Below are 15246 nucleotides of genomic sequence, written 5' to 3' on the forward strand. Positions count from 1 at the left end.
TGCCAAATGATTTTCAGTTTCTTTGTAATAGATGTTTGTGGAGTTACTTCCACTGCTGCAAGCTCCATGGAGAATGCACATTTAATTTACATATAGCCTACAATTTGAATTATCAGAATTAACATATCAGCTATTTAACATCATATGTATTCAGATAGCTCTCTGGCCTCATCTATATCACCATATAATGCAGTTACAGAATACAGTTTAACTGCATTATATAGCAGTGTAGACTCATACATTGCAGTTCAATGCAGTTGAACTGCATTCTGCAACTGCATTATATGGCAGTGTAGATGGGATCCCAGTTAGATTCTTGCAAACCTAGATGTTAAGTAGGTCCAAGGACCACCCACCACTACAACCCTACCAATATCAACATTTGACCATGCAGCATCTGCTGGAAAATATCTACCCCCTTTTCCCCAAAACACTGTAATTTTTCACTAAAACCCATTTCAATATTGCATGAATATAGTCCTTCCTTCACATAGTGTTACAGATCCACTGAAACAAAATGAGTGTCCTTTGCATAGCTTGCTTCAACATAAACATGTGTTTTATTTTGTTTTTAAAAAATCCACATAGTTTTGAGCTCCTGGGAGGCTGCAAGCTGCCCAAGAGTAATGTGCTGCATACCTTCCAACTGTTTCAAATTGTTGGGGGCATTTTTATTAATCCTCTGCAGGTCCACTTTTTCTGCTGTTTTAAAATGTTCTAGTTTCTCTCATCTCTTTCCACCCTGTCACTTCATTCTTCATTTACTTCAATAGCTGCAAAATGTGTTGAAAGTCCTATTTTTTTTTACTCAAATTAATTCAGAAGGAGCTGAGTGGACAATAAACAGTGAAGTCTTGCTCTTACCAGAAGGCTCAGGCAAAATCAAACCACGGCATGTTTTTCTATCATATTCATTTTTCCTCAATTATAACTTTTGACAATTTGACCACATTGTGATGTTGCTTAACTACATTTCTCTTGGAGTCCATCTGTGAAATGTTGGAATGCATAATCCAAATATATTCTTTTTATACATATATGCCATTACACACTTTAAAACCTCCTTTTTCTATAATCTCTTAAAGTCTCCTAGGTCATACATCAGGGGTCCCCAAACTTTTAAAACAGGAGGCCAGTTCACAATCCCTCGGACCATTGGAGGGCCGCACTATAGTTGGTCACCGAGCAATAATAATTATTATTAATAATAATAATAATAATAATAATAATAATAATAATAACAATTATAATAAAGAGGGTTGGAAGAGACCCCTTGGGCCATTTAGTCCAACCCCCTTCTGCCTCTGCGCACCAAAAGCACAAGCAAAGCACCCCTGACAGATGGCCATCCAGCCTCAATGTTACTATTAATAATAATAATAATAATAATAATAATAATAATAATAATAATATTAAGGAGGGTTGGAAGAGACCCCTTGGGCCATTTAGTCCAACCCCCTTCTGCCTCTGCGCACCAAAAGCACATGCAACGCACCCCTGACAGAGGGCCATCCAGCCTCAATGTTACTACTAATAATAATAATAATAATAATGAGGGTTGGAAGAGACCCCTTGGGCCATTTAGTCCAACCCCCTTCTGCCTCTGTGCACCAAAACCACAACCAAAGCATCCCTGACAGATGTCCACCCAGCCTTAATAATAATAATAATAATAATAATAATAATAATAATAATAATAATAATAATGGTTGTAAGAGAAGAAGAGATCCCTTGGGTCATTTAGTCCAACCCCCTTCTGCCCTTGTGCCATGGGGGCTGGATAAATGGCTTCGATGGGCCGCATCCGGCCCCCAGGCCTTAGTTTGGGGACCCCTGTCATACATAGTTCATATGTTCTGCTTACTTTCATGAACATCCCAGTTGAATCGTTAAGATAACAAAAGAAGAAGTAATATCAATTGTTCTGCAGTCAATGACCATGGATTACTAAGATACAAGGTCAGTAAAACCATTTCAAAGAAGAAAGGAAAATATGCTATACGTTAGCATTGATTTCTAACAGATATTTTTCAAATAATAATTAGCCTGTTGGCACTGTCTTGTGCTATTTTTGAACATCATTAAAATACATTTTCAAATGTTTCAACCCCTCAGGATAATATGGAGGTCATAGCAATAAATGGTTGCAGGTAGTATAGCTTTAGAAAAGTGTAATTGTAGCTCAGAGATACCTGTGTTTTGCAACAGTGATTCTAGAGATAATATGTACCTAAATTGTTGCTGAGTCCCAATTAGAGCAGAACCATCAAATTATTTGCTGCATGATAACTCAACACATAAGTAAATCAAATTTACTCAACAGCTTATTCTAGAAAGAGGATTTAAGTCAATATCAGGTGCACCTACACTGCAGAATTAACCCTACTTCATCATATAACTCAGTGCTATGGTATCATGTGATTTTGGTTTGCTGAAAGCAGTCTTTAGCAGAGAAGGCTAGAGACCTTATAAAACTACAAGTCCCTTGATTCCATAGCATTGAAACATAGTAGTTTAAGTCAGGGTCAAACTGCATTAATTCTACAGTGTAGATCTACCCATAGCTGCAAGCCAAGATGGGAGCTGGTTTATTCCAAATCAAGCACAGAAGGGAAGAAATAATGGAACAATTCACCAAGTCATAATAAAGCACTTGCCTCTCTAAGGACCTCATCACATTGAGGTTCTAAAGCTTGGAGACAGTGAGGACATCTGTGGCAGTGGGGCTAATCTGACAGGCAGCAGGGGAAACCATTACTCCAGACCCTGTATCACTCTCATAACCCCTTTCCCCATCCCACAGGGGAAACCACTGCTGCCTGGCTTTTCCCCATGCTTGCCTTGGCTCACTTATTGAGAACATGGGTAACCACTCGTGTTTTTAGGGCTCCATCCAAGGACACTTCCGGATGAAGCCCCACTAGAAGTAGCCCTGTGTCATGTGATGGGATCCATCCTGGCTCAGTCATGGAAGTGTCCTAGGATGGAGCCCAAGCCTCATGTGATGAGAGCCCAAGGCAAGCGGAGCAGAGAAAATATTCCACAGTCCACATGAAAATTACACCCCCCCCCCCCACCCAGATCTTAGAAATCCAAAGAAAACAGGATATTTAATCAAGTCAATAATTTCAAAATACTTAGGATTTTATCATTCATCATTTTTAATATACTATCTTTCAATAAGATACCAGACATACTTGTTTTTGCCACTGAAAAACATCAGTAACTAATAACATACTCTCATTCTTTCTTTTGCTTTCTATGCATAGCAGTCTTTGATCCTATATTTAGTATGGGCTGTATTTTTGCTAGATGTGTGAAGAGGTTTACATGCAATGGGGTGGGATAACTAACAGAATGACTGCTGATACAGCAAGAAGACTGATAACATCTGTGATAAAATGGAACCAGTCCTGTTTCCCCTAGATATTTCATAGATGAAGATGAATTAGGTAGTGAGATGTCTCTCCCAGGTGGATAAGTGTTGGTTCTTCAAAATATACATGGTCTTTTTACTAAAGAAATAAAGAAATAAAAAAACAGCATCAGTGCAGCATCACTAAGAATGGTCTAGCTCAGGGGTCCCCAAACTATGGCCCGCGGGCCACATCCGGCCCCGCGGAGCCATTTATCTGGCCCCCGCAGCTTTCCCCCCTTTTCTGCGTTGTCCCGCTCCCTGCACAAGCCTTGGAGACTTGCCTTCCTGCCACTTTTCTGCTGTACAAGCCTTTAAACCTCTCCTGGCTCCCCACTCTCCCTGCATAAGCCGTGGAGGAGCCTTGCCTTTCCGCTTTTACTGCCACTCAAAAGGTATTTTAATTATTAATTAATTAATTATTAATTATTAAGGGGTGTTTGCTCCAGGTTTAGCAATACGTTGATTAGCAATACACACCAGATTTCTCCCAGGGCCGGAGGCCTGAGTGAGGGAAAGAGTTTCTTTCCCCACTCAGGCTTCCAGTCCTGGGAGAAATCTGGAGTATATTGCTATTTCTGATTAGCAGTATACTCCGGATTTCTCCCAGGGCTGGAGGCCTGAGTGAGGGAAAGAGTTCCTTTCCCTGCTCAGGCTTCCAGTCTTGGGAGAAATCTGGAGTATATTGCTATTTCTGAATAGCAGTATACTCCGGATTTCTCCCTGGGCTGGAGGCCTTAGTGGGGCCTCTCCATTATTTTATTATTATTATTATTAACATTGAGGCTGGGTGGCCATCTGTCAGGGGTGCTTTGCTGTGCTTTGGGTGCACAAAGGCAGAAGACGGTTGGACTAAATGGCCCAAGGGTCTCTTCCAACCCTCTCCATTATTTTATTATTATTATTATTATTATTATTATTATTATTATTATTATTATTATTATTATTATTAACATTGAGGCTGGGTGACCATCTGTCAGGGGTGCTTTGCTGTGCTTTTGGTGCACAAAGGCAGAAGACGGTTGGACTAAATGGCCCAAGGGTCTCTTCCAACCCTCTCCATTATATTATTATTATTATTATTATTATTATTATTATTATTATTATTATTATTATTATTAGTACAATCACTACAAAGGGCTACATTGATATGTGTGTGAACATGATCAGAAAAATTACCAAACTTGTATGTATGCATGTCAACTTCTGGTGACACTATAAATTTCATACAGTTTTCTTAGCCAAGAAATACTGAGAGGCAGCTTTGCTAGTTCCTTCATCTGAAATATATCTTACAGCATCTAGTATTCATTCGTAGCCTCTTATCCAAGTAGTAACCAGAGATGATCCTGCTTCACCTTTAAGATCAAACAGGATCTGATGTATTTAGGACATTTTGGCAGTCCAATTCACATGGTACACAAAAATGCAATATCATATTTCATGTAATAGCTAGTGAACAATCATGCCACAGTGGACATGAGGTCTATTTTATGATTTACATTTTCTCCATGAAAAACCTGTATTAAGCTTCAAAATCCTTAACATTCAGTGCCTTGGCTTGCATCCTGTTCCTCTGCTTGATATGGGTCAACAAAGCTCTATATCAGGCAAGCTCATGAGGTGAGGAGGCAGTTGAAGCCACCTATGAGGGAGGGCAGCTTTGTTTGGGACTGGTTGGATTCACTCGCCCCAATCACATGGTCAGGGGAAAAGCGCAGCCTATTTAAGTCTAGTCTATCCTCCCTGTATCTGTTGCACCCCAGGATAACTTCACCTTGCTAAAGACCCCAAGGAGCACACAGAACGTAGTCTTTTGTAGTTTATTAGGAAAATAGGGAAAAGATAGTTCATAAAAGGCAAAAGTTCAGTTCCAAAAGGTAATTACAAAAAAAGGCTGTAAGAAACAAATCCATGGAAACATAAGGCATGAAACAAGGTCCTTTCAAGAAAAAAATCCATAGAAACTTTAGGCATGAAACAAGGTCCTTTCAAAAGAATCCGAAGTCCCAGAAACGAGAATAAATCCAGGCTACAAGATAATACAAGACAGCAGACTTGATACAGGAAAGCTGACTTGGTTCTTGATTCAAACGAGGAAATTGATTTGACAAAGATTTCCCTCTTAGCAGACTGTTTTAATAGCATGACATGAAGGCATTTCTTTGCCCTTTGACCTCCCTCTTATTTGCTATTCGGAGACTTCTGTGCAACCCCGGAAATTCCAAACGACTAGCCTGATCGAGAGAAGCGGCCTCATCGTCAAGGCCACAGGGCTCGTTAGCATTATCAGGCAGAGGCTGGGAGCTGCTCTCCCTTTCTGCTTCTTGCACCTGAAAACCATCATCAGAAACAATATCATTTCTTCCCGTGGGAAAGCCTCCCTGCTCCTCATCTCCCACAGCAGGAACACTCTGCACCTGAATCCCATAATTCCCATCAGAGTAATCTTGAAACTCATCTTGAAACTCATCCTGAACCTGAATCCCATCATCATGCACTTGCATCCCATAATCCTCATCAGAGTCACACAAAGGCTGAGTCGCAACAGTATCTTCCTTGGCACAAAATAAATAAAGAAATGAGAAATATCATGTTCCAGGAAGGGGGGGGGTAATCCCGCATGAGGGCATTGTGTTCAGATATCCGGAGCTGTACAGGGCCAATGGGATTCAACTGGCAGTGGAAGGGAATGTGTTCTTGGATGATTTCAAGGATGGAATCAAGGACATAGTAACCAGTATGGTGGGAAAAGGGGACTAGGCTGATACCTGAACCTCTTGGTGGCATGTAAAAGGTTACATAGTCCAGGTAGACACCATGGCACCCACTTTTGTGGGTGAAGGATGGATTTCCATAACAGTTCTCTAGGTTTTATGGCTAAGGGGGCTGTAAATGGGGTTCCCTTTGGAGCTGGGATGAGGGCTTCTCACTCTTCAAAAAATTGAGGTCTGGGAATGAGCGTCCTCAAGATGCCCTTCCACTTTAGATTGCCTGAGATGCACAGCCAAAGAAACGAAGTGACACCTGGTTGAAGGACTTTTCCCCAAGATGACTTTCTATAGAGATCTTTCTAAAAAGGGTGAAGGTAGGATGCTACCTCTGGAATGTGATCTCCAAGTAACCCTGCCCTGTTATATTGCTTTTTGGATTTTGTGTTGTACTGTATATGATCCTTTATTGTATTGTTGTAATTGTATTATGATATGTTGTTTTTATATTTTGTTATATTGTATTTTTCCCGGGCATGGCCCCATGTAAGCCGCCCCGAGTCCCCATTGGGGAGATGGTGGCGGGGTATAAATAAAGTTTTATTATTATTATTATTATTATTATTATTATTATTATTATTATTGTGAAGAATTTCAAGGAAGAAACTCTTTTCCTTGCAAGAAAATGGAGCCAGCAAACCACTACCCACACCATCAAGAAAATAATACGGCACTTATCTAAAACATTGCTCTAATCATCGGGACTGTGGTAACCCAAGCTTTGAGGACAAGCATACACAGAATTAAAAGAAAAGAATGAAATATTGCAGATGAGCAGATAGCATCTGTGGGGGAGGGAGTCTATGGAAACAAATTATCTCTAGATAATCCAATTGCCTGTTGCTTGCAGATCTCCAATCTGTTAATTATTTCCATTCATCCTGAATCAGATATCTTCTACTGAGATTCATTAAAAGCCCATCCAAGTTTGCAGAGCTATTCAGCAGCTTTTATTTGCATCAAAGCTTGACATTATCTTCATTGCTTTGAAAATCCTGAAGACCCAATTGTCTTTCCCCTCTATATTGGTATAATTCTTTTATTGAAGTCAGTGGAGATTACCAGTGTCCATAACTTAATCCTTATAGGCTGCGGCGAAGCCTATAAGGATTAAGTTATATGTATTCTGAAACATATGTACTTCATGAAAGAGACTGCAGATTTGTTTTGCTTCCATATTTTCCCTATGTTTTGTAAGTTGTGATATTTGCTCCAGGATTTATGAAGACCTAAAGCCAGTGTTGCCTCTGAGCACATGGTCTAAGTGTACAGCTTCTATTAAGGCTCACTGACTTGCTTGGGGGTTGAGCTAACAACCACTCATTAAATATAACTGCAGTATTCACTAACTTACAAAACAGAACAAATTATGGAGGCCAAAAACGGCCATATGTGTCGCACCTCAGAATAGTTCACCTTGCTATTGACACCAAGTCACACACAGAAGGTAGTCTTTTGTAATTTTATTGAGCAAAAGCAAATATATAAATCAAAGCAGGCAAATATAAAGTTCTCAAAGTTGTTGTAAAAGAGTCAGTAAAATCCAATACTTTATAGGCAAAATCAAGAGTCAGTAAATCCAATAATCCATAGGCAAAGCAATAGTCAGTAAATCCACAAGAACAAAGGCCCAAAGGTTACAAAGATCCAAGAACAGGAGAAACTCCAAGGCAAGGAAGCATGAACATCCACTCAGATGAAGCAAGAATTCGCTTTGACAAAGATCTGTCTCAAAACACACAGTTTTAAAAGCAACCCAAAAATGCATTTCTTTTTCCTTCAGAGGCCTCACGCTTTCCAGCCAATCTTAAACTATGACGAGGCTGAGACATTCCTTTTCATTGCAAGCAATCTGCTCTAGATAGTGATGGCGCTCCTTCAAGGCCGGCCACCTCATTATCTTGCACCTGAACTGGAGCCTGAGACATTTCCGGCTCATTAATTCCCATGGAAATGTCATCCTGGCTGTTATCTATGACCGGCTGGTTCAAGAGTTCATCCTCAAGCTGCATTTCTCGAGCCTCTGAATCAGCCTATATAATTCCCATGCTCATGCCATCATCCTGAAATTCATCCTGCATCCCATCATCTGGCTCTTGTATCTGAAACCCAGAATCCCCTTCTTCATCCTGCAGGCTATGCTGTTGCTGAGTCACAACAATATGGAGAAAAAAATGCCCCTGTATATCTGTGTATGTCACCAACCAAATTCCAATCATTATTTAAATGCTAAATGCAACTTCTCCACAATTTGTATAATACACAACTGCTGTTAAATAATAAATCACATTTGCCAAGGTCAAAAAAGGTAAACGTTGCTACATGAAAATTACATCCCCAAGCCACAGCCTTCCTAATCTGAAATAGGAAGATTTACATGATTTAACTGCATTGACATTAATCTGTTTAAATTTACGTAAATCAAATTATTCTGATTTAATAAATTGGGTATGGAGTGTGCAAGTAACAGTCACAGAGGGACATAGAACCAAGGTTAATTTATGGCATTTTCTAATGTAACTTCAAAGTCAGGTCAGCCAGGGAGGCAATGAGATAGAGACTGTTTTGAGAAGTGGTATTAAAGGGAGTGTGTTACTGGAGGTATTTATATAAAAGAGGGACAGTCATCTATCAGGGTTGCTTTAGTTGTATTCTTTAATGAGGCCTGTACATCAATCAAGGAGTGGTGTTAGGTAAGCTCCACAATTCTTCCCAACTCTTGGATTACATGAATTAGACAGGAACAGTAGAACATGATAGGTAACAATGGCTCTTCAATTCCTATTAGAGGATTTAAAGAACATTATGTCTCTCTTTTTTTTTTACTATATTGAGTAGGGGATGTGGAGAGGTTCAAGTGTTATGACTTAATGGCAGAAATCCAATTGCCTATGTCAAGAGTCAGACGCCAGTTAACATACAAAACAGAGTTTAATCCGAAGATAAGCCAGAAAATAACATAAACACAGGAAATATCCTTGAAACACTTCACTTTTCAGTGTTTTGAGAGTAGATTGGACAATAGTAACTCAAAAACGAGCCACGCTAATTTCCCATGCTGGCATTCAATAAAAAACTAAATAACGCTTCAATTCAGCTTTGGAAAACAAATAGAGTTAATTGCTGGAAAATAAACAAACTAGAACAGCAATAAAGCTGCTTCCACGGTGCAGATAAGCCGAAAGCCTCAAAGGGATGATGAATAGCCGTCGTCAGAAGAATCCAAGGTCAGGTCAGGAGGCAGCAGAAATTCCGAAAGACAAACCGATAGTCAGAAGCCAGGAGTAGCCGTCAGTCAGAGGGTGTAGACAGACGCCAGGTCAAATTCAATCCAAAGTCCGAAGAGGGTGCAGTCATCCAAAACAGGTCCACAATAAGACACAGCGAGAGCCAAGCTAGGTGATATCAGCAGATTCAAATCATAGTCCAAGTCCAGTCTTCACAGAGATCCCAATGGCGCCTCAGCAACACCTTGCCACACGCAAAGTGCAGTGGCCAAACATTCCCATTTTATTCCCCTTCCTCCTGGGTGACCAAACACTCACATCCAAACACCAGGTGTCCCAAATCTACTCAGAGTCTGAACTCCACACAGCTAGAGCTCGTGGATCTGGAGTACCTAGCAATTCGTCGGAGTCCCAATCATCCTGCCCACACTTAGCCCCATGAACACTTAAAGAACCATCCTCCCTTCTCCAAGCATCCCAATTGGGATCAGCTCCTGCAGAAACCCCAGGTTCAGAAGTATCCATAGGCCCCAAATCCCCAGACATCTCCGGTGGCTGTGCCCATTCAGTGCCCGCTTCCCCAGCCACCACCTGTTCCTCAGCATCCATCTCCCCATCTGAATCTTCCTCAGAAGATCCCCCATATAACTCTCTAAGACGCTTCCTGCGCAACTCCTCCAGTGAACCCTCATCACGAGGGTTTTTTCTTCCTCTTCGAATTCCATCACCATCAACCATAATCCCCGAAGGCGCAGTCACAACAGCCTACATGCTCATCTTTTTGTTCACAGTTCAGTTCTGATGTGAAGGGAAATTTGTGGCCATGCTCTAACAAGTTCATATGTCCCCTAAACCCTGCTTTCTTGTTATTTTGGAAATATTTTATACATGTAACATTACAATGCAAGATCCATGTGGGGTGGTAGAAATGTAAGTGTTCAAAGGACATATTTAAGATGATAAGACAGAGATCTTTGTTATCTCCGCCAATGAGTCTGGGCCTGGTATCATTAAGTCAGACTTTATATCAGTTTCCTTGGATTTTATTATTTATTTTAAATTGATGAAAAAAAAGTCTTGAGTTAGAAAATCTGGAGACTTTGACAACTTTGTTATTTTCAGGAAAAGTCTATCTTAATGAGTAGAAATAAGAGATTCTCTCCTCATTTATCCCATACTTGCTTTCTTAAATACCTTGTCTTCGAGCCAACAATGTGATGCGGCTGCTAAAAAAGCCAATGGGATTCTGGCCTGCATCAATAGGGGAATAGCGTCTAGATCCAGGGAAGTTATGCTCCCCCTCTATTCTGCCTTGGTCAGACCACACCTGGAATACTGTGTCCAATTCTGGGCACCACAGTTGAAGGGAGATGTTGACAAGCTGGAAAGCGTCCAGAGGAGGGCGACTAAAATGATTAAGGGTCTGGAGAACAAGCCCTATGAGGAGCGGCTTAAAGAGCTGGGCATGTTTAGCCTGCAGAAGAGAAGGCTGAGAGGAGACATGATAGCCATGTACAAATATGTGAAGGGAAGTCATAGGGAAGAGGGAGCAAGCTTGTTTTCTGCTGCCCTGCAGACTAGGACACGGAACAATGGCTTCAAACTACAGGAAAGGAGATTCCACCTGAACATCAGGAAGAACTTCCTCACTGTGAGAGCTGTTCGACAGTGGAACTCTCTCCCCGGGGCCGTGGTGGAGGCTCCTTCCTTGGAGGCTTTTAAGCAGAGGCTGGATGGCCATCTGTCGGGGGTGCTTTGAATGCGATTTCCTGCTTCTTAGCAGGGGGTTGGACTAGATGGCCCATGTGGTCTCTTCCAACTCTACTATTCTATGATTCTATGATTCTATGATTCTAGCCATCATTATACTTGATTAATACATCAGATTTCCCACAATTACATTGCATTCAAAGCTGATTACCAAAAGAAAAAGATTAAATGTGAAAATGTGTACTATCTGATTTTGCATGAGTGGAATGGTGGCAATTTCCTCTTTTTTATTTATATAATTAACTATTTCTTAACTATGCTGATGAACTATCAGGTTTTTACCTGATGCTTAAATGTAATAGATATTGGAACAAATTTTTTCGCAATTGCAGCAACACATCTAAGAAGAGTTTCTTTCATGTTCCATATAGAGTATTTACTCCATTGATCGGATATAGAGGACTCCACCTCACTCCAACACATCTCAGTCATTGGCTAGTCACATATGGGGATCATTTTCCCCCTGAGGATTGAGATCCCAAGTTGTTTGGGGCTTTAAATGCTATCATGAGCACCTTGAAATTAGATTGGAAGCACATTTTCAGCAAGTGCAATTTTTAAAATATTATATTGGCACATTATATCATCCCAAAGGGATATTCCAGTCGGCAGTAGAGCTCTATATTTTACCCTACCTGAAGCTTTGTAATTTTATGCGAGGGGAGCCCCACGTAGATTGTATGATAGCAGTCTAATCTGGAAGTTGCCAGGGCATGACCTACTGTGGCTAGATTGTCTCTGATCAGGAAAAAATATAGCTGACATACAAGCAAAATCTGGTACTTACGTTCTTTCTGACCAAGAAAAGCTATTGCTGCTATGCCAGCCAAAGTTGGTGCCAAGCACTCTGACCCATAAAGTCCACAGGGATGGATCTTGTGATAATTTAAATTTGGTAGAATAATTCTCATAGCAACCCTAGTTACACTTAGCCAAATGAAATTATAAAAAGCATAATTCCTTTCATAGTACTTTCTGAAATAGATGCAAAATATCTTCAGCAGAATCAAAGTAGGGTGTTTGAAACATGTGGATAGATGGAAACAGGGTTTCTGCAAGTGGCAGAAGGAGTAAAACCATTAAATATATATTTTATCTGTGAGAACACCTCTCTAGATATCTCTAGGTCCTGCAACCAGGGCTGTAGCCATGGGAGGGAGGTGTCAGGGGTTCAACCCCCCTCCCCATAATTTTTCAGGTTTTTTAAAACTGGTCTACTCGTGATTTTTAACTGGTTAACCAAATCCCCATCAGTGTCCACTGAAGTTTATCAATGGAGCCTGATTTCTAAATTATTTTGCATTATGGAACTACTATTCATAATTCACCAAAAAAGTTTCACCCCCCCCCTCCGAATTTTTTTCTGGCTATGGCCCTGCCTGCAACATACATGTATGGTCAACTTCTGTCATAGAGTCACACTGGAGGACCTAAAGATTCCTTTAGAGAACACATTAGAATCATAGAATCATAGTCGGAAGAGACCTCATGGCCCACCTCCTTACAAGTGAACCCTTTGGGCACGTTGCCAATTTCTTAGAGGCATTGTGGTTCAGCCACATGAAGATGAGGGGATTGGGGTTTCAGGGCCTGGGAGAGTGCTAGATGGTTATGTAGATGAGGAAAAGGAGTGGGATTTGGAGCAAGATGCTGTCTCTGAGATAGAGTATGAAAGTGGAACTGTTTTGGAATCCAACAGGCAGGGAGAGGACCTTTTACCCACAAGGAATTTTGCAACCTATGATAACATTACCTCATCCGAGAGAGCAGCTGGCTTAGAGATACCAGGTTGCTTCTGAGGGGGCAGAGGTTCAAGTGCAGGAAATCGGAAAGAATATTTGAGAAAGAGTAAGTAGTAAGTAAGTAAAAGTTTATTTGTATACCGCCCTATCTCCCAAAAGGGACTCAGGGTGGTTTCCAATATAAAATCAGCATAAAACATTGTACAATAAAATACTGAAACACTATAAAACGTGATAAGAATACAAAAAAGAAAAAAAACATAACAATTTACTAAAACAATCAGAAGCAGGCCCCTCAAAGTCAAATAAATGCATTCATGTTTTGCAGTCCTTAAATCAGAGAGAGATCCATTGGGATGTTAGATCAGGCAACGTTGCTACCCATGTGAAGAACTCCTGTCTCGTTCCCAGTTCAGGCCTTAGTTCAAGACTCAAGATTCATGTAATAATAATAATAATAATAATAATAATAATAATAATAATAATAATAATAATAATCTTTATTTTTATATCCCGCCCCATCTCCCCGAAGGGACTCGGGGCGGCTCACAAAGGGACAAGCCCGAACAACAACAACATATTTAACATAAACTTAAAACATTCCAACAATATACAAAATAAAATAATGGACAAATACATTAAAATCCAAGCAGATAAAATCAGAGTAATTAAAAGCAACCCAGTGGGGACAGGTTTCATAAAGTGCTGTATCATGGAAATAAGTAGCAGTGATAAAGTGCCATATGCTTTCAAAACAGGAAGAAGTATTCTAATAACAGCTCTTTTGGGCCTGTTCATTTAAACACGCTCTGGAACAACCTTGTTTTCAATTCCCGACGGAAAATGGGCAGAGAAGGAGCTAACCTGATCTCCTTAGAGAGAGAGTTCCAGAGACGGGGGTCCACTGCCGAGAAGGCCCTCTCCCTCATCCCCACCAGCCGCATTTGAGACAAAGGCGGGAGCGAGAGGAGCGCCTCCCCGGATGATCTTAGGGTTCGCGTTGGTTAGTAGGAGAGGAGGCGATCACGGAGATAGGCAGGTCCTGAACCGTTTAAGGCTTTATAGGTAATAACCTGCACCTTGAATAGGGCCCGGAAACTTATTGGTAGCCAGTGGAGCTGTTTAAACAAAGGAGTTGACAGTTCTCTGTAACTAGCTCCTGTCATGTTTTGATGCTGGTTTTATAGATATATCTTTGGATTCATGCTCATGTTTTAAGCCTTGTTTTCTGGATTTACTCTCATGTTGAATTCTGGCGATTCTTGTTCTTTGTCACTGAAACAACTTTGAGCTGTTTGGATTATTGCCTTTGGATTGTTTTCCTCTTACTAGTTTGATCTGGCTTATTGCCTGTGTGACTTGCTTCCTTTATTAATTCCTTGATTTTACCCTTCCAATTTCTTATGGTGTTTTTCTATTTTTATATGTGTTTTTATCAACAAACCGTTTTACTATCACATTTGGATTCTTGGTGGGTTATGTGAGCAAGGTGAACTCCTGTTGAGGTGCAACAATAGGACACAGAGGACAAAATGTATTGGTTGTTGTTGTGGGTGTCCTGTTTGTATGGTTGAAGCACTTTAATGTAAACAATGTATTCTAATATCAGTGTTAGAAAGCACTTACTATCTTTGGTAATTCACACATACAGTGAGTGTCTCCTGCTTCTCTCTTCCTCATTGTCCACAGTCCTAACATCTAGCTTCTCTTCTAGATCTCAGTTGGCTAGAAGACGTTAGGATCAGGAATGATCCCCATTTGGCATTTTGACCAGCAAGCAGTATGCTAAGGTTTATCAGCATCACAAATTATCTTGCGTGAGACAGGTCTGGCATGACCTCATCAGATGGGCTAAAATTTGGCAGCTTATGCTGGCTCCTCTTCAGTTTTGCCACAGAGCTCACTGGCTCAGAGCTCATCCCACAATGTACATCTACTTCCAGTGGAGCTCTGTGGCAAAACTGAAACAGAACCAGCATATGCCACTGCCATGGCAACACAGAAGGCTTCTCGTGTTGCATAGAGATCAATGGGGGGAAGCCGGATGCAGACACTTTCCCCAATGGGATGAGGTAAGAGGGAAGCTGGGTAATATGGCGTGTGGGGCAACAGGTTCCTCATGCCCCCCACTGGGCACTGAAGGATTTGCCACAATCCATGGCAATTCCATCAGTAAATGTGATGAGGTCCCTAGTCTCATTGATGGTGGATATTACCTTCTTTGGGGCACCTTGTTACATAGTTTATGATCAATGTAGATTCTCAGTTTTCTTAATATCTTCCTTACTGTCAATAGGCTATGCACTTTATATGTTTTGTAT

The 15246-nt window shown here is 40.7% G+C and overlaps 2 long non-coding RNA genes across 2 annotated transcripts in view; one reads left to right on the forward strand and one right to left on the reverse strand.

Annotated features, from left to right (window-relative positions):
- Positions 1 to 15246, reverse strand: part of LOC134292922 (uncharacterized) — a 106289-nt gene that overhangs the window by 86125 nt on the left and 4918 nt on the right. The window lies entirely within an intron of this gene.
- Positions 14953 to 15246, forward strand: part of LOC134292980 (uncharacterized) — a 49758-nt gene continuing 49464 nt past the window's right edge. Inside the window, exon 1 of the long non-coding RNA XR_010000058.1 lies at positions 14953 to 14997. This is a non-coding gene — a long non-coding RNA (uncharacterized LOC134292980). The remainder of the gene's footprint in view (positions 14998 to 15246) is intronic.

The sequence above is a fragment of the Anolis carolinensis genome, chromosome 1 (genome assembly GCF_035594765.1).
Source record: "Anolis carolinensis isolate JA03-04 chromosome 1, rAnoCar3.1.pri, whole genome shotgun sequence".
In the NCBI taxonomy this organism is placed as follows: Eukaryota; Metazoa; Chordata; class Lepidosauria; order Squamata; family Dactyloidae; genus Anolis; species Anolis carolinensis.